We start from the raw sequence: 20,616 nt of genomic DNA, 5'->3' as shown, positions 1-20,616 counted from the left end.
GAGTGAGGATGCTTTGTCAATGCTTTGTCACATTGTAGAATGGCAAAAAAGCCTTGATGATTTCCATCTAAAGGTAATTATTTGGAGAGGCCAGCAGGGTCACTGATCAAAACATCAGAGATGATTTAGTTTTCAAAGTCATCATTGAATTATTAATTTATTTAAAAATCGGGCAAAATAAATATGTAAAACAGTGAGACTATATTTGACAGCTCCTACATTCCTTTTCATATTTACTGTTTCTGTGGGTAGATTAGCAAGAAAATCTAACTGAATTAGCAACGTCATAATTTGAAACATGTATGTCGAAGTTTCAGTGGATGATCACTGTAGACAATAAAGTAATTGAGTGGGTCAGATTCAAGTATAGTCAATATACCCCCCTACACACTCCTTTAGGCAAAACAGAATACAAAAACACTAGGGAAGAAAACTGATATCCATGTAATTTTGAAACATCAAAATAAATTATAGATACAATTATCATTTCACAAATCTTTCAGAAAAAAATGGTTGAGCTTTTTTGCTTTAATTGCTTTTAAAAATTATTTGTGGGTAGAACTTGGCAAGCTTTTACACTAAAAAGAGAGCATTTCATGTCTAAGCCACTACAGGGAGGAATTAATACTTGAAACATCTCAGCAAATTAGCACTACATTTATTATGACGAGGCATTAGGGGTAATCAAGAACTGGTCAGACATGAAACAAGGGATGCTTCCATTTAGAGCACCACGAACAAGCCAGAACAGAGAAGTTTGAACACTGATCCATCTTCCTTTTTAATCATTACGTTACGGACCACTTCAGATTCCTTTATTAAAGACTTTCTCAGCTTAAACCACTTAACTTGTGAACAAGCTCTCTATACAATCTCTGCCCTGCTATTGCCATCTTTGCTCTGCAAAACCACCAGGACAGCTGCTGTAATATAATGATGTCTTGTCAAGGTGATCAAGGCATTACCATGGTAGGTGATAATATTTGAATTGCAGAGATGTCAAAAGAGTAAACAAAGCATGTGATCTGACTGCCTTTTTAGAGAACAGAAGGGGGGAAAAATGATCTTCATGTGTCAAAATACTTTGTGCCTTTTAAAGACAGTCCTGCATAGATGACAGCTAAAGGATGTTCCCACATTTAGGCAATTGATAAAATACACGAGGCAAGATAAAGATGAGGGAGAGACAGAATCAAAGCAAGTCTTTAAAGTGCTTTTCCATCTCTATAATTAACCAGAGTGCCAAGTGTTCGGCTGGAAAGGGTGCATCTGATCTGTGATCACCTCTGCATCTCTCAGCAGCAGACATAAGTGAAGCTTTTGGCTTCAGAAGCTGCACTGTAAGGCAACCCAAACGTCATGCATCATATCAGAAAGGGAAGAAGGAAGTCGAAGGGTAAACTCAGCCTGCTGCATGCGTGTGCTTCAGCTGAGGCATTATCCAAATCTCAGGTGCCGACTGGTTTAGTCAGAACAGGTGAAGCCTTAAAAGAGGATCCAGAAGAGAGAAAAAAATTCAGAAGCACTATTAGAAAATAATAGGTCACCTCTCTGGTTTTTTGCATGGTGCCTTGCAGGACTTGATCCAAAGCCCACCAAAGTCAACGAAATATTCCACTGACTTCTGAAGCCAAACTCAGAGGCTGATCAAATGCCTGGTGAAGTCATGCTTTTATTTCTAAACTCTCCATTTCTGAACAGGCTTACAAATGTTGCCTTTGGGTGGGTTGTTCTGTATCACTGCTTTTTAAAGAATGGCAATAGATAGGACAGAAAGGCAATACCCCTCCTGGGAAAATCATACAGCAAATTGATTAATATCTATTACGTTTGCGGTCCAAACGATGAATGATCAAACCTGGGTATTTAATTGTAGGCATTTAAATATGAATCTGGACACGTAAACAGGGGTCTAGATTGGCACCAGTCGAAGCTGTCACAATGCAGGAAACTGAGCCCAGATAATGCTGTCTGATGCCTGAGCTGCTGAGCAACAAGTGCCCGAAGTGCTGAGTGAGTGCTAACCAGCTGCAAACAGGGCTCCCAGCCAGCCAAAAATGTTAGCTGACAGCTAGTTGCTGCACTAATTTTCATTGTTAGGCTGGAAAAAGTTAAATCTATTTGCTCTAATTTATCAAGAGAAGAATAAATAAGGATTTTTTAGGGTTTCTTAGGTCCCAAATGGAACCCACTATACCTTTGGCTGGGAATGCTGTGAACGCTCCTCCAAAAATTGTTTCTCAGACTTCAATGATGCAGTGCAGGATTTAGCTCCAAGGTAAATGTAAATGTAAATGACGGTGGACTTTGGTTCCTAAGCATTTTATACTATGACAGAGCATCACCAGGAAATTAAAATGAAACCAAAATAGTACGCAAATACCCTAATTGTGGTACTTGCCAAGAGTCCAGGTATGCATTTGCTTCTCTCTTCAAACACTTGTTCCTGAAAAAGCTTGAGTGATCCTAGCTAACACATCACAGGTAACAAACTCTCTGATAAAAAAAGTTATTAGAGTTGTATGATGTACTAATATTAGAATTATTGAAGTTATTAGGGTTTTTGACAGAGTTCAAGGGCTGGCTGAGGAAAGACATCCTGTAGTATTTTGATATTGGCTTTGTCTCTGGCTTGGAAATAAATTTTCCCCCAGTTAGTTTTTAGGATATGCTGTCCAAAGGTAAAGCCAAAGACTCTCCAACTCCTACCACAATCCAATAGACCATTTATGAGCTATAAATGTTTACTTTGGACAGCTTAGCAGCTTTTGACTCCATCCCGCCACCACTGCACCAGAACTTTGTGGAGTATTTACACTTCCACAGATTCTGAGGATTTTCTCATCAGCCTGTTTGTATCCTTATCTCTCAGTCCTTGTTGGTGTCTTGATTGAGATTCTGGTCACTGTAGATAGTAACTTATGGGTATTGGTTATACCATGTATACATGTGACCAAATGAAAGAGGAGCCTAGGAGGCAGAGATGAAGCTATGGCTTAAGAATAGAGTTGGGGAAATGGTTGTTATGAAATACTAATCAGGAAATTCAAAGGCAAGCCTAAACAAGTTAACAAGTTTTGGGCAGCAGGTCCAAAAGATTAAAAAAAAGGGCAAGACCAGCTTCTTTTTTACTTTGTACTGTTCCTACTATCAAGTTATATCATGCTCTTGTTTTAAAGGTGGCCTTGGGTCGTGATATTCACATATAGTCATACACTCCCACGAGAAATCCAGCAAGACATGCTGAAATACAAGTGAGACATTGAAATGTTAACTTTGTCTAAGATTAAGAAAAGAACTGTAAGAATTTTAAATACGTGATATTTTGTACTTGAAGGATTGCACCCAAAGTACTCTGAGAATTATAAGAGAAGCTATGATCAGAACTGTGATATCCCTCATTTTAATTTTGCTAGGAAGCAATGGAAACATACAGGATGACAACTCTGGCACTTTGGGGTATGATTATAAAGCTCACTGGTTTTGGTGGACTTTTGGATGAGGTCCAGACAAAACTAGTGAGCAATCAAACTTTATCAAGGACATCATGAGACACAGTTAAAAACCACAAGATTCATTGCAGTCCCAGTGAGTCACCAGCAGTAACATTCTCACAAATTTCAGTTGAAGCTGAAAGGGGATCGTGGCTACGTTTAAATCAATGGACCTAGAAACACTTCCAAGATATTAAATACAGGTCTGTGCCCTTGAACATCCTGACTCCATTACGGAGAGAGTATTTTGCATGCAACAGCCATCATGCTCTGATTTCCACTGAAAAGAAACCCAGCCCACAGATCAGTATCTTCTAGCCAAGCCCTTGATCTGGAACAACCCACTAGGGAAGGTACATAACCCAGTCAGCCAAAGGCAATCTATCTGTCAACCCAAACTCCCCTTTCCAAGTAGGAGTGAGCATAACCATTTAAACAGATCACCATTGAACTATTAAGTATTACTGTGATTTCCTCACGGCACTTGATTTGGCTTTATTTAAAGTGACTTCATAAGGAAGTATTTTACAAAATTGCATGGAAAGTTTCTGCAGGAATAGAAAACCTGAGACAGTTCATGCACATGAAGGCAATGTTTTGAAAACCTCACTTTCACAGAAAGTTTTAATTTCTCAGGGGAATCAGGACTTCCTACCCCTATACTCAGCTTATTAACACTGAATAAATATAGGTACTGGAAACACAGATAAGAGACATTGAATTTACAAAGGTAAATATGTGTTCCCTGAAAAGTGCTCATCCATATTTCAACTCGAGGACCCTTGCACTGCCAGCAACACGGGCAGCTAGCTGGGCACCTCCACTGTGTGACACAAACCTACCTGGAGCTCTGCCAGCAGAAAAATGTTGGAGATGTTCCCAGTTGTGTGACTGGACTGAATTCCCACAAGATGGGAACTTGAGTTATGAAATAGGCATATTTGCATGTACACTGCTTCTGGGACTGATATAAAAATGGGAGGAAAGAGGATTGAGCTGGTGAGGAAGTTGGAAGGTGAACAGTAACATTATGTGTAAGTAAATGTGTTAGATCCTTTCACTATCCTTTATCGTATTTTCATGATTAGTAAAACTTCTTCTACAAACAGCTAATAAAAAAAAGATCTCAGTCAAATGAGGTTACAGATTTTCGGAGCTGCACCAAGAGACTTCTTCAATAACTTTGCAGTAACTGGCAGTGTCCTGGCAAAGTCAGGGGTCAATTCATGTCCTAGTCACCTCTCTCTTCATCAGGTACTGACCATTTTTGTAACACTGTGCATCTGTTGACCAGCCTGCTACTCATTTCCATGGATGGTTTTGATTTCATCCAGGAAGACATCTGAGGAGAACATGAGGAGCAAAAGATTTTGTTGTTACTTGGATGATTAAAAATTACTTGAGCGGCTATTTGTATTCACAGTTCACTGGAGCCAGCTCTCTGCTCTTCCTTGGACATGTTCCACTGTGGGAACCTCTCCCAGGGACACTAGAAACGTTCACCTACCCAGAGGTGATTTGCACAGGGTGTGCTCCCTGCAACCTTACAGCCCCAATACTGTGACAAAGAAGACAATACCTATGGGCCGGGAATAAGGTAAACACATCTTAGTGAGATATAGATTATGTACACCCCTTTCATGTTTCTAAAGAAATGGTGATAGGAAACATTTTGTCCAAATAAGAGAGGTGAACTTCCATATTAGGTCTGATTCTTATTCCCCTCGAAGCTTCCTACATCGCACTGCCAACATGCAGGACTTAAAACATACCTAAACTACACCTACATTCACTTTAAGACTCCTCAGACTATTTGTAACATACAAACTGCTGCCTCCAAATATAAAGTCGTGACCCCTACGTCTCCAGTGCAACGGTGTTACCTAAACATGCTCCCTGGTAGAGGTGCCCAGCAACACTGGCAAAACTCTGCTCTTGCCACTGCGGCTGGTTCCTCTCATGGGCTCTGGTTTTGCAATTCCTGGGAAAGCCCAGCGTTGCCGATAAAGCTGCGTCAACGCTCAGGGCGCCTTGCTGTAAGACTTGATGTTCCCGTGTGAACAAAATAATTCCATGGTAAAAGCAGGGATTGCAATATACTGTAGATCAGCTATAAGTACATTAGATAGTGTCTTCAACTTCCCCACAGACATGTATCTGTACAGTATCAATATAAACATTAAAGTATCAATATAAACTTTATCTCCTAATAACCTCAGTGTAAGTGAGAATCAGACCTATCCTCTTGCCCTACATAGCGAGTGACCTTAATAATGTCACTACCTACAGCACAGTTGTCTTGTTTTTCTCTGAAGCTGCACAACTACCTGAATTTGTTATTTCGTGCTTTCATTTATTCTGTAAGGTATTCTACAATGTATTCTTTCGCCTTAACTGTTCAAAGTCCAGAGCACTGTCAGCAAAAAGGGAGATGTCTCATCAGGTAGGTAGGAAGGAAGGAAAAAAATGGATTTTGAATTAACATTAAAACATAAAAATGAGCAATTTTTTTAGTTTTATGAAAAGCTGTATACCTTCTCTATACCTGTAGCTGTATGCCTTCTGCTACAAAGTCACACAGCATTCCTCAAAATGTTCCACTTATTTGGTATCTTTACAGTGTTTGAGAAAGTAAAGATACCTCCTCAAAATGGAACTGAACAGCATGCATCCACTCACAGAATCACAGAATCACAGAATCATATAGGTTGGAAAAGACCTTTAAGATCATCGAGTCCAACCATAAACCTAACACTGCCAAAACCACCACTACACCATGTCTCTAAGCACCTCATCCAAACGTCCTTTAAATACCTCCAGGGATGGCGACTCAACCACTTCCCTGGGCAGCCTGTTCCAATGCTCGATAACCCTCTCGGTGAAGAAAAATTTCCTAATATCCAGTCTAAACCTCCCCTGGCGCAACTTGAGGCCATTTCCTCTCGTCCTATCACTTGTTACCTGGGAGAAGAGACCGACCCCACCTCTCTACAACCTCCTTTCAGGTAGTTGAAGAGAGCGATAAGGTCTCCCCTCAGCCTCCTTTTCTCCAGACTAAACAGTCCCAGCTCCCTCAGCCGCTCCTCACAAGACTTCTGCTCCAGACCCTTCACCAGCTTCGTTGCCCTTCTCTGGACACGCTCCAGCACCTCAATGTCCCTCTTGTAGTGGGGGGCCCAAAACTGAACACAGCATTCGAGGTGCGTCCTCACCAGTGCCGAGTACAGGGGGACCATCACTTCCCTAGTCCTGCTGGCCACGCTATTTTTGATACAAGCCAGGATGCCATTGGCTTTCTTGGCCACCTGGGCACACTGCTGGCTCATACTCAGCCGGCTGTCAACCAACACCCCCAGGTCCTTCTCTGCCTGGCAGCTTTCCAGCCACTCTTCCCCAAGCCTGTAGTGTTGCATGGGGTTGCTGTGGCCCAAGTGCAGGACCTTGCACTTGGCCTTGTTGAACCTCATACAATTCACCCCAGCCCATCGATCCAGCCTGTCCAGGTCCCTCTGCAGAGCCTGCCTCCCCTCAAGCAGATCAACACTCCCACACAACTTGATGTTGTCTGCAAACTTACTGAGGGTGCACTCGATCCCTTCATCCAGATCATGGATAAAGATATTAAACAGAACTGGCCCCAACACAGAGCCCTGGGGAACACCGCTTGTGACCGGCCGCTAACCGGAGTAAACTCCATTCACCACCACTCTTTGGGCCCGGCCATCCAGCCAGTTCTTTACCCAGCGAAGAGTACACCCGTCCAAGCCATGAGCAGCCAGTTTCTCCAGGAGAATGCTGTGGGAGACCGTGTCAAAGGCTTTACTGAAGTCTAGATAGACAACATCCACAGCCTTTCCCTCATCTACTAGGTGGGTCACCTTGTCATAGAAGGAGATCAGGTTGGTCAAGCAGGACCTGCCTTTCCTGAACCCATGCTGGCTGGGCTTGATCCCTTGGTTATTCTCTACATGCCGTGTTATAGCACTCAGGATGATCACTCACAAGAGCATCGCTCTGCTCCCTGTGCCCTGTCTGCCAAGCTCATTCTCAGAAAGTGAGTCTGAATGAACTGGTTAAGCACATATTGAAGGACAAGCTTAGAAGAATACTTAAAAAAAACCATGCATCCCAGCCAGCGGTGAATGTAAATGTTTCCAAGCGCTGGAGCCAGCAAAGCTCATGAAATATGAGGTAACATTCAGCAGAGGATTCCTACATCAGGATCTCATTCTGAATGTGGCTTTCACTATTGCTTGTTTTTCATAAAAGAGATGGGCACAAGGTCAGTGGAGTGACATTGGCACAAAGAGAAAGCAGGTCTTGACTCAAATGCTAGACTGGATGTTAAAAGCAGAGGAAAATCTAAAATTACCCGAAGAAGACTACGGGTGGTGGCAGGGACTATGGAATATGAAGCAGAAGGACCATTTTTAAATTCAATCTTGTGCATGAAGAACAAAAAATAAAAGCCCCAAAGCAGCAGCTTCTGCATTAGATTCTCTGTCAAAAGCAGGCAAACAGACTTGAAATTCTTGACCGTGGTGTAAATATGTGCAGGATCTGCACTCCAAAGTGTAACATCACCTGCTTGAATAGATTGCTGTACATACAGGCAAATCATATCATGGATGTCTTGGGTCCAACGCTCTGCCAGGAGAACAATTAAGGGTAATTTGCAAGAAAAAACATCTAGAGTTTATCTGAGACTGTTGCCTGCGTGCTAGCCAAGAGTATGTATGTATTTGTGTCTTCTACTTCTGCCCTTACAGTTACCTTTGAACCTCTTGACCAAGGATGTACTGGGTACCCTGGTAGCACCCTAGAGTCCTGAGATCTTCTTAGATCCCTCACTTCTGAAGGAAAGAGTAATAGGCTTACATTTTGCTATGCGTTCAGGGACGCGCGTGGGACTAGCCCACCGTATCTGAATTCCTTTGCAGCTAGAGCTACTGGTGAAACATCAAAAGTCCTGCCCCATCACATACCAGGCAAAGCAAAAATGAGGTTGTATTTATGACTATTTTCTTTTAAACTCTAAGCACAAATGTACAGCATGGCACCGTATTATCTGACATATTAACCATTACGCAAAATGTACTCATTTTAGTCCTATGTTTTCCCAGCCTTACTCCATGCTCCTTTTTTTGCATCCTATAACATATTCAGGATAGCTACTATCTCTTTTTAATAAGTTAACAAAGCAGTTTGCACAAGAAAGCCTTGTTTATTATTTGGCTCTGCAGTTCTAGTATAATACAAAACAAAAAAATAACAAAACCTAATAATAACAGGAATGAAAATAACAACAGAATATTGCCAATAGAAGAGAAGACATGGAAGAAAAACAAAGCATCCATCCTTGACTACATAAACCCAAAATTAATGTGCAAATACATTCATAAATTAAAGCATTGAGTTCTGATTGCTGTTATTTCTGGAGCTGTATTATTCATTGTTTGCTGTGTTGTACTGAATTATCTTGCAATCTTGTGTGAATTTCCTGACAGCTATGTAAGAATGTTCATTTATCTTGCAAGTTTCATGAGTTTTAGCACAAGCAATCATTTGTACCAGAACTGCTGTATTTGTTATACAACATAGATTTTTGTCTTCTTTTAAAAATTTCGATAATTTGAATAGAAATACAAGAAAATGTAATATAGTTACAACACGTTTAGTAAATAGTGAATAGAAGTAAAGAATAGTTTGTCAATGCAGCCTGACTGAAATCTTTTGAAAAACCTTTAGAAATAACAAACAGAATTAAGAGAAATCAGCAGTTCAGTGTGACTGATTTCCAGAGACTGAAAATTCACCAGGGTAAATTTTCAGACACAGTTTTATTGGGCCTGCCAGATCTCTGACAGCTTCACCAGCTGAAGCTCTGCTTCGTGAACAAGATCCAAACCCACCCTTTCTACCCCTGAGCTATCCATCATTTTTATAAACTTAAATTGCAGCCTGTGTTACATATGGAAGGCTCCTACTTCAGACGGGTAGAAATGGAAATTGTAAAGCCATCAAGCACAGTGCCCTTTACCAACGTGATGCTATTTCAGAAACACCTGTGCTAAACACCTGACCTACTGTGAAAATGCACAGTATTCAGCAGCCTTTAAAATTTTTCATTTGTTACCCACGGCGAGGAAGGGAGGAGGTGAAGTGGCTGCGTACTAGACTGTAGGATAAAAAAAAGCCACACTGAGACAATGGATTTTAACTCCTAGAAAGACCTTTTGATAATCTGCCAGAAAGGCACCCTGGGGCTTCTTCTCCTGTTGATCAATGTACCCTGTTTCCACATTGATATTTAATCACTTCCTAATGGGACCGGAAGGGTGTTCTAAATATAACTCCAGTGAAGCGTGCTGTGAAGAACCAGGACCCACAGTTTCCATTACTTTCACACAGAAAACTAAGGTGAACATTAAGGTTTGCTCGTTTGACAAAATCTGAGCCACTCCACCCCATACAGGGAGAGAGAGCATAGGAGCGGAAAGCCAAAAGATGGGTCATTAACAAGAAGGACACTATAGTGCTGTTGAGCACATGAAGTTAAACCAGTAAACTATGAAGTGTTACTAGCAGAAATAACTTGGCTTTAAACTGCACTGGATTACACTGTCAATTTGGAGGAAATAGTTGCTTTAGAAAGAGAAAAAGAGACCAAAGAATCTCAGTTAACTGCTGGCACAGTAGGCTATAAAGTGACCTGGAGAGTCTCAGCAAGAGCATACTGGAATAAATGAACAGTGAATCATTTTCATGAATGAAAAGTAAAAAGCCCTCTCAGTGAAGAGAAAAGAAAAGAAGAAAAATTGAGGAAAAGCTGAAGAGGATCATCAGATAACTCTCTTATCCGTAAGATTTAGGACAGAAAAGGAAACATGTCAAAGAAAAATAAGACCAAACATACATTTCAGATTCTCAAGAAATGCTTGAGTTCTGCATGGAAATGTATTTACGTAAATATTCAAGCTGTAAACATCCACAAGTCCTCATGCGAATACGCTTGTTCGGCATCTCTGTGCTCAAAAAAAATTGTACAACTCATGCTTCTATCCAGGTGAAGTTACAGCTCTGTAATCAAGGACCAGGAATGATCCCATCTAATGCAATCAGTCCTGGAGTGTGACCAGGAGCTTACAAGGAGACGAGATTCCGAAGAGCCCATTAGAAAGCAAACTGACATGCCAAAGCCAGAAACAGAAGTAAAACATGACAAGTTTTGGCAAAAAAGGTGGGTACCCACCACTAACTATATTACAGAGAATGTTTTTGACACTTCCAGCAGGAATACTTCTGCGAGTGTTTGTCGACATAAGTATTCCCAGCACTTTCTCTTTCTACCAATTAGTAGGCAGCCGCGTATGATCTCTGACTGCAAAAGAGCTTAACGTTGAATCCTTGACCCACAGGAGTCACTCAGGCTGCTTATCCTGCCGAAATGCTCATTGCCCTGCACCGAGCAACAGATTTCGTGTGGATCACTGAAGAGGAAGAAACAAGATCAAAAGGATGAGGCCAATTAAGAGATGCTGTGGCTGATGCAGTAAAGAATAAGAAAAATTTTTTTTGTAAGTTTTAAGTTAAGTTGGACAAGATGCAACCAAGGAAGCTAGAAGGAGCAACACTACAGAATATGACCAAAAGCTGGCTGATTTAAGAAATGCTTGTTATAAGGCTGACAAGAAAAGGGCAAATTTTACAGGGGGTGTGGAAGATAGGGAAGAAGAATTTAGTTGGGCAATTAATGGAGGAGGAGTCAAAAAATGACTGGGGACCAAATTATAATCTGTTGTAAACAACTGTTTTATTACACTTTCCCAGCTGCCATCAGTAGACATTCTGTCCTCGAGCCGGAAAAAGTGCGTTGAGTGGAAGACAGTGGAGTGGCTGACAATGACAGAGGAGAGAAGGATCGTGGGAGAAATAATCATTGAATAATACAGTTTTATTTAATACTGTAAATTGAATTTAAACAGGGAACACAGATCTCCAGGATGACAAAAGTACAATCCCAAAACGTAATAAAAAAGAGTGGAACACAGCAAAATGCCTTCATAGTGTGCAGCTTTTCCTCCAGAAATTTTTAAAGATAATTTGTCATTTTTTATAGATGTCAAAAAAACTTTGTTTGGTCTGCAAGATCTTTGAATTTATTGCCGAAACTGTCATAGAAATGGCACTAGCAGTTTGATCCAAAGGTCACCGAAGTCAGTGGGAAGAGCACCACTTTTTTCACGAGGCTTTGGATGAAACAAAAGCCTGCCCTGTACATATTTTAGTATAAAATAAATTAAACTCAACAGAGAATGATAAGAGAAAAGAGAAGGGAAAATAAGGAATGATCAGCCCTAAAATTAAAGTCACCATGTACCTTCCTCTCTACCATTACAACTGTAATTTTCAGAAGAGAAGGAAAGGCAAACTCCCTTTCAGTACAGCCTATTTAAGTACAGCAAAGATTACACTCTCTCAACAGTCCTATGCCTCTCCTTTGTTAAATAGTCCTGCTTTGAGCTACCTACTTCTGTGCTTCTCTTGGGATGGCCTAGAGCATGTAATTGGATCGACTTCATATGGAGAAAAAAGCCTGTTAACCAGCAGTTGCAGCAGCAGATGCTTGTTCACTTGCGAAAATGAAGAGAGAAAGTTTCCATCAGTCATTTAAAACTATAAACGTAACAGGCCGGGTAAGCTTTCAGCAGCTTTGCTGTGCATGTGGTCATATGCTTTTCCCTTTCTAAAACCAGTACTCGGGCTTTCAAAAAATAATTCATTGCCCTTAAATAATGGTGTAACAGTTAGTGAGAATCACAAAAGCCATCCCTGCCAGTTGGCAGTGCTTCCTTAGCAATATGTCACTGAAGTAATTGTGTCTCAGTACAGATTAGCACAATGCATCATCCAAATGAGAGCCTTTGAAGATGTATTAATGAAGATGGGACTGTCCAAAAAGAAGAGATGGATTCGAAAGGCAGCCAGCTTTTTTTTGACTATGCAGAGGGGAAAAGGACTTCCAAAGAGGGAAGGTATTAAACAGGACATATCGCATACCGCTTTTGACCGGCGATATAGGTGATCTGAGTAAACTAGGGCAAAATTGCAATCGTGCTGAAAGACTGCTGCCCTCTGCAAAAGTAGAACTTTCTTTCCTTGCATCGCGCATGGATACGTGCAATCCTCATGTGACTGAGTACTCTCACCTGGGCAAATTGCACAAGGCTAATAATGAATTTCAGGGCAAAATCTCTGGTAAAGGCTGCTCATCTGCCTAAGGACTTCCAGATGACAACCACAGTTCTGCTAATTATCAGCTTTTTCTCCACCACCCCCCCCCGCTTTGCCTTCATTAACCCACAGAGCTTCTTTATACCCTAGATAAGTATAATTAGAGATTAAACATGTTTATGGGATGGATGATACATTACTTAAAATAGGTGATCTCCTCCCAAGAGCATCTCTTCCCTCGGCATTACGGATACGACAGCACTGCAGAGTCCAGGACCAACACCCAAACGTGCCTCATCTGTGGAGCAGGGTCCTGACTGACACGTTTGCTAACCAGCTGGCTACCACAGGCCGAAAGGTAGCCACATTCATACCTACAAATCCCTGAAGCGAGGAAGCTGCTAGCATGAAAATAACAGCCAACGTGGCCCAGCTCTCAGCTCTTAAACAACAAGAGATTTGCTTGCTGTATTCGGGGGAAAAAACCTGAAAGCACGCAAACAATCCTAAAACGTAAAGGGGTGGGTTTATTTTTAGAAACTACTTTTTTCCTAATTCCGTGTGTTGATGACTCCATTTCATCATCCTGCATAAGGGATTCAGATTTCATAGCCAGAGATGTTCCCCTTGCACACCAGAATGACACCAGCTGCTTTCCCTTTTGGCGTTTAGGCACATGGGGAAAACAAATGGGATTTGGGCAAGAGAGTGATATTTTCTTGAAAGAGCTTGTTCCCCTGGTGTTATGCAAAGCCAGTGCAAGTCTGCGGGCAACATAAGCAGCCACCAAGGGATAGTATAAAATCAAAGCAAGTGCAGCTTTAGTGTCCAAGCTGCAAAATTCAACTAACATAGCAAAATGGGTGCATTAGCCTTACAATTTCATATAGCATTCAAATGATTTTTTAAGTCATTTGGAAAAGTAGGTGTTTTAACCAAGTACTGTAGATCAAGAAGGCTTTTTTTTTCCTGGGTGGTGTTAGATGGAAGGACCAATTTTCCCAGGAAAAAGCAGCGCAACCAGTGAAGAAATCAAATTTTAACCTTCTATCTCATTCTTCTATACATCCTTCTTATAAAGACACAGCAGATTTCAGAAAGGCAGGCATTAAGCAGAACTTTTAGGACTGATTTCATCCAGTAACAACATGGTAATGTCTCACATTTTAAAACAAATCTAAACAAAGCAAAGAGAACAGGAGGTCTATGAGTCACTAACAGGAGTTAAATCAAACCCTTCCTCTCAGCTTCCCCTTCTTGTTAGTTTAGTACTGTTTTAAATCTCCTGTGAATAATAGAAGGTAAAAAAAAAAGAACATGTTTGTATCATACGGTATGGAGAAACATCTAATCTGGAACTACGCTGACAAGCAGGGGGCTGCTGCTCTCCTCGGCCATCAGGAGCCTGCAGCAACGTGCAATCTCCCTGTGCTCGGAGCCGACCCAAGCCCTGCGTGATCTCCCCGGGGACAGTGCACTCGCACACTCCTGCGCTCTGGCCGGGCTGCAGCAATCTGCCTCTGCATGTGCAAATAAATACACACATGAGCAAACTTCCTTCCAGGCATGCACACACTCTTGTGTACAGGAGTGTCTTACAGCAACCCGGAGTTCGTATTTATAGCGATGAACATTAATGTAGCTTTTTTTGATAACTTGTTTTTACCAAAACCAGTAATTTTTGCTTTGGTGAAGGCTGTTGTTTTAAACTTCAGCATTCCCTTTAATCAGCAGTGAGATACAGGAGCACAGATCAGAAGACAGACAGAAGCTCACTCACTAACACGTGGACTAACTGCTATGGATGGTGACGGACACAGTGGTTGAGGAGTCCCTATGGAGCTAGGGGCTGCTTTGCAGGTTAGGATTTCTTAGAAATCCATGTCCTGCCACCCAGACAGCAGTGTCCAAGCAGGGTCCTTGTCTAGCTGTCTCAGAAACCCAAAAAGCAGGTGTGTACGTGAGACCTGCAGCCTGCAATCTCACGGCTCCCTGTGTGCCGGCAGGGCCACGGTGCCCTGTGAGCCCAGGAGGGGACTCCTCTGTCGGGGTCCAGGGAGGAGAGGAGCTGGCTCTGCTCTGGCAGGTCTCCCAGCCACTGCCCTGGCACCGTGCTTCCCTGCTACACAGCAGGGCTCAAACGTGGTGTGAGTGCATGGCTGGGGGGCACAGCACACAGATTTAGGCCACTTCATGTGGGGATGAGTCAGGACTGCCAGAAAGAGCACAGAACAGGGCCGAGTGGAGCCCATATCATTTCCCCATGGGGATCTGTCTGGGGTGATCCAAGCCAGCAACGCTCTGCAGATTTAGGGCAATAGAGGCGGTGATCTCTCTGACTGGTATTCGCCACTTCCCAACCACCATTAGATGAAGGAACAAATCCAGCAAATGCAGAAGGCACTTTTGTGCTGAATAATCTGCAAAGCATCTTTGGACAGACATTGAGCTTTCTTGCTGTGAGACGGAACCGGGAGAATGCAAAGTTGAACTGCAGCCCTTTCCCTCAATAAGCCTGTTTTTCTTACCGAGTCCGCTACTCAATCCATTTCTGTCCACCCGCCAAAAAAACCAAGAGACCCAAAAGCACAAGATAAATCATAATAAATCGACTGACTATTCCCCCAATGCCCTAATTTATGCCTTTATTTTGCTCCAGTAAGGAAATAATGAGACTAAGAAACATAACCTCATTTATAAAAAGTCGTTTGCCAAGAGAAGGGTGTTGTTTCTTTCAGCAAGCTGGAGTTAACAAAACAACACTAGAGAGATTAAATGCAGACAGTTTTTTATGATACATTGCTTCCTATTTATTGCAGAATATATAACTGTGTCCAAAAGAGAAACAAGAAGCCAACTACGTGAAGCCTCGCACAACAATTTTCATTTGACTGGCAAAACATGAAAAGCTTGTCAATACCACGAGTCCCACAAAGTCTATGTTTGCTTTGTGTCAGCAGTACACGGGGCCCAGCATGAGTGAGTGATGCCAAAACTAAAGAGGTGCTGCAAAAAGGAAAAAGAAGGGTGGACAGGCAGGACTGTCTGGCTAGCCTTATTATTTATCTTATTATAAGATAAATTTAGTGGGTATTTTGACCACTTAAACATCCTGTGGAAAATTAGTTATGCTACAGATCCTCTCTCGCATCATAAACCAGAATTTTAAATAAATAATAGCAATAAACATTTCATAATACATATTAAAAATGGGCAATGATGTTCCTAGGTATTCGCGTCACTTCTACTTATATACTGAACTGATTAATAGGCTGCGACTTCTAACAGTGGAAAAGAAGAGGTAAAGAAAAATACAACCTTTTCCACATAGCTTTACCTTGGCTATGTTGAATAACTTGAACTGATCATTAGAGGAACAGAAATGTGATCTCTGTAATTTTGACATGAAAACAGTAGATACTTGGTAATAAAAAACAAAAGACATTTTAATAAGAAGATACAAACAACAAATCCATAACAAGCAGTAAACGTGTAAGTGAAGTTCTTTACTTAAAGCAACATCGTATGGTTGATGTTTATATGCAACACATTTTATCTTTCAACAATGAGCAGTTTGAAAAATTAAAGGTGCCACTGCTTTTTTAGAAGCAGCTCCTGAATTAGGAATGCCCTTCCTAGTGAAGCAGAACAGTCCTGAACATTTTTGAGAACCATAATATAAACCCTGCTATGCTGAAATGAGTCTTTCCCCAGCTGAGAAGTTTTGATTGGGATCCAGATTCCAGTGCCCTTTCTCATAATGAACAGTAATTTTCTTCAGGAAAAATTTCATTAAAACCTAAAGTGAGTAAGTGCTCAGCTAAAGTATTTAAAACAGTCATACCTTCTGCAACTAAGTAGTTGCTTTCGAAGACAAAAAACCCCACAATTTAAAAGAAAAATATGTTTGTTTACCTTTTCTTAACGTTCATCCTCAAAGGCTGTTTCATTGAGAAGTAAAAAGAGTATAGCTATAAAAAGCAGCTCATTTTTCTCTTTCACCAGTCACCTGCTTCACAGATAGAGCTACGAGAGAAAATGGTCTCTGGCTCCAGCTTTCAGTACCCTCAACCTGAGAACCGCTGCCAATAATACACGGAGGTAGGTCCAAGTCTGACACAGCACGGCTCTCCCCAGAGAAACCGGGACACTGGGCACAACCGAAACCTGTGTACTCCCCAGCTGGGGAGTTTTATCAGGATATGAATACATATCATAGAATCACAGAATGGTTTATGTTCGAAGTGACTTTCAAAGTTCTTCTAGTCCAACCCCTCTGCCATGGGCAGGGACACCTTTCACTAGACCAGGTTGCTCAAAGCCCCGTCCAACCTGACCCTGAACGCTTCAATGGTGGAGTGTTCACAACTCCTCCAGGCAACCTGTCTCACCACCCCATAGTAAAAAATGTCTTCCTTACATCTAATCTAAATCTACCCTCTTCCAAGTTTAAAACCGTTGCCCCTTGTCCGATCACTACAGGCCCTGGCTTTCTTATAAGTCCCCTATATCCATATCGAAAGGTTGCAATAAAGTCTCTGTGGAGCCTTCTCTTCTCCAGATACGATGCATCCTTCAGAAACTATCATTTTGACACTGCTTTACAGTGAGTGGTTAATCCTGAAGCTTTCATCTGAAATGCTTTTGCAGGTTTTGGTGATTATACCAGATTTACAACGAAGCAAGAACTCTGAATAGATGGCACTGGTACAATACAAGGCAATGTACACCAGGGCAGGTACAGATCCTGGTAGCAGTTCAGTGAGGCTGGGAAGGGAAGCAGAATCCATTTTCCAGCAACACTTTTGGTCTAGTTTCTTTGTAAGAGACCTCTTTCTCACAGTAAGAATTACCTTGAAATATAGTTGTGGGTTTTTTTAATCAAGCCATGACAATCTTGGAACACAGAACAAGGGGTTTCTTTCACACACTACTCAACAATCATATCCCAACTTTTCCTTGAAAAGACAGTGCCCAAAAAATACATGAAATAAAAATGCACTGAATGCAAACATTAAAACATTATCAATATAAAATACCAATCTGTGAACCATTTCAGGAATCACAAGTATCCCAGGCTTCTCAAATATAAGCATTTCTGTGAAATTTGGATAGGGAGTTCTATTGTTACTCATCTCCAGATTGGGAGAAGATGGAATAGCGTGACTTTAAATAAATGGCTATTCAAATTCCCTGACAATTGGCGGGTCATATCCTTTAGAGTCACATCCATGGAAATCTCCCCCTAGAAGTTGCTTTACCATTGCAGGCTCCAATAGCAGTTAATATCACTGGAATTGGTAGATGTTGTTTCATCCCAGTGATCAAGGAGGAGAATATAACCCACATGACCGTAAGGTAAGTCTCTGTTTTGTTTTAGTGGCTGGTAAAATATTAGTTCTATTAAAGTTGGCAGGTTAAAGCTGGAGGCTTAAACTCCATAAAGGTACCTGCATATTTTTCAATTACCTAAGCGTTAGCAGGAGACCACAAAGGACCCAGAAAACACCTGAGGCATCCTAATGTCTTTGGATGTGCTGCTTTGTGCCTAATAGACCCAAAGTGACTTTGTTAGAGATGCATAAAATGGTTGCCTCCAGCTTTGGGATCCAACTCTGGCCATCTGCAAATGCTGGTGTGTTGTAACGCTGAGTGTTACCGAGTCAAAGTGCTTTTGTGGATGTCAGCCTTTACATCCTGCAACAGCAGCGCAGGTTTGATGCAATTCCTATTTAAACAGGAATTTAATTGCTGGTGTCAACTGGCCTTGCATCAGGGCTTTAGAGGGAAGCCTCAGTCCCACTCCCTTGTAATAACCTACATTGAAACAGTTCTCAGAGGAATATTTCAATTAATTCAGACAGTTATCATCAGCTGGATCCTCCTCCTCACCTCTTTTTAGCACTAGTTGTTTTATTGCCATTTTCCTTATCTTACTAAACAGAAGCAAAAATTCCCACAAAGTATTTCTTAGATGATGCTAAGCTAGTGAACTTGAATGAAATTACTTTGGGTAATGGCAGCTTGAGGAATTCTTTTTTTTTTTTTTTAAATACTAATTATATTTGTCCTTAACGAACAGGAAATAGAGCACAGGAAAAAGTGCAGAGTGTCTTTTGATGTTTTAATAAGTAAAAATTCAGAAAAGCCAAACAAATTTAATTTGTTGGGTAAGGAAGTACAAGAGTAAACAGGCAAAACCTGCTACTCATTTCAAGAGAAATTTTATTTTCCTCAACAAAATGCACTGCAGTAAGTACTGTTTTGAGACGAGCTATTCCATTATATTCCAGTGCTGAGACTATCATCTAGCATTACACAGAGTTGCAGAAAACTGAACAGAGCCCACTCTGGGATTTCAAGTGACATAACCACTTGCATCGGCTGTCCCAGTACTGCCACTGAGCTCAGAAGGAGCTCTGCACCTAAGACAAAGAGAAGTCAGGAGAGCACTAACATACAGGATTGAGACTCAGATATGTAGTTTCAAATTTAAAAAACTGCTTCTAATAAATTATCTTGATGGCTCTGGATTTCAGATTCCTGAATAACCCCAAGGCCAGAATTGTTGCGATTACAGTTAAAATAGCAGAACAGCTAGGAAAGCAAGTTTGCATGCAGCTCCAGGCTTGTTTCCTTGGACTCGTAATCTTAACCCTGAGACATGTCTTGAGAACATTTCATGATTCACCTCTAATGTGGGTCATGTAACTTCCAGCAACATTTGAATTAAAGAGATGCCAGTTGTGTTTGGAGGGGTTAAAGAAGGTGCAATGTGAAGCACCTCTTTTATTGCTATGAACTAGAAAAGCTGTTGAAAGACAAAGAAGTGATCTAGCCCTTCCCTCTCATCCATTTTGGTGGATCTTGTTTCATGACAAAATGAAGTTTTAAATAAGAGTGCAAACACAGGCGCATATACGCCTTGCAAGGGGCCATCAGTCATTAGCAGCCGGTGACAAGACTCCAGGGACTGCCACAGGAGCTCCAGTTCATCTTGTGGTGAGACAACATCCCCATTATGGAGCCTGTTATTTAATAGCATTCTTAACCCTACCTTGCTCACTGCTTATTAACCTAATTTTTCCCACTGAAGATGTGAGATTTGAACCAATGGTCTGGTAAACTACAGAGAATTTTCTTGCTCTCTGCTCCCCTTCTCCACTACAAATGTGACAAGAGAGGCTCCACAACACAGTCTCAAGACAACCTAAACCCAGTACTTCAGAACTTATATAAGACAGTTGCTCAAGTTCTTAGGTCAGTTCAAGCAGACCATTAGTTAGTCCAGGTAGACAGGGTGAGCAATATTCCAGCCAAATGCTTCTGCTTTGGACCAAGACCCCCAAGATATCAGCGTGTTGCATCCGCAGCTGTGCAACATAGGCTCCAGATCTTCATGGGCACTCTGGATGTGCAATGACTGCATAAACCTGTGCATATACCACATATATCTGTGCATATATGATCAGATGGGCTCTGTAATAGGTAGCAAAGTGATAGGAAGAACCTTAATGCAGTAAAAGTACTAATTTTTGTGATCAGCGTTTCAAAGAGATACTATCTATTATCATCATATAATAAGTGTTGCTTTGGAAATTTTCACTATATCTGAAGGAAACCATTAAAACTAAATTGATTAAAACTCCTATCTAAAATGAATCCATTTTCATTCACAATTCAAACCAACTGCACATTCAGCAAGTGGCTGAAATTAGGCTCTGCTCCAGTTGAAATGGATTTTAGATAGCAGCGAGCTTCCCAGCGGCTTAGGTCGGAGTGCTTGTGAGTATGCACAGCCGCTGAAATGGAAGCCTCTAAGAAACAGTGTTGCCCAAAATATAAGTTCCTCATAGGTTCTTACAGCTGCTGGAACAAAGACTTTTTG

This window comes from Mycteria americana, chromosome 9 (genome assembly GCF_035582795.1).
Source record: "Mycteria americana isolate JAX WOST 10 ecotype Jacksonville Zoo and Gardens chromosome 9, USCA_MyAme_1.0, whole genome shotgun sequence".
Classification (NCBI taxonomy): domain Eukaryota; kingdom Metazoa; phylum Chordata; class Aves; order Ciconiiformes; family Ciconiidae; genus Mycteria; species Mycteria americana.
The sequence above is the reverse complement of the archived record's forward strand: the minus strand, read 5'-3'. Positions refer to the sequence as shown.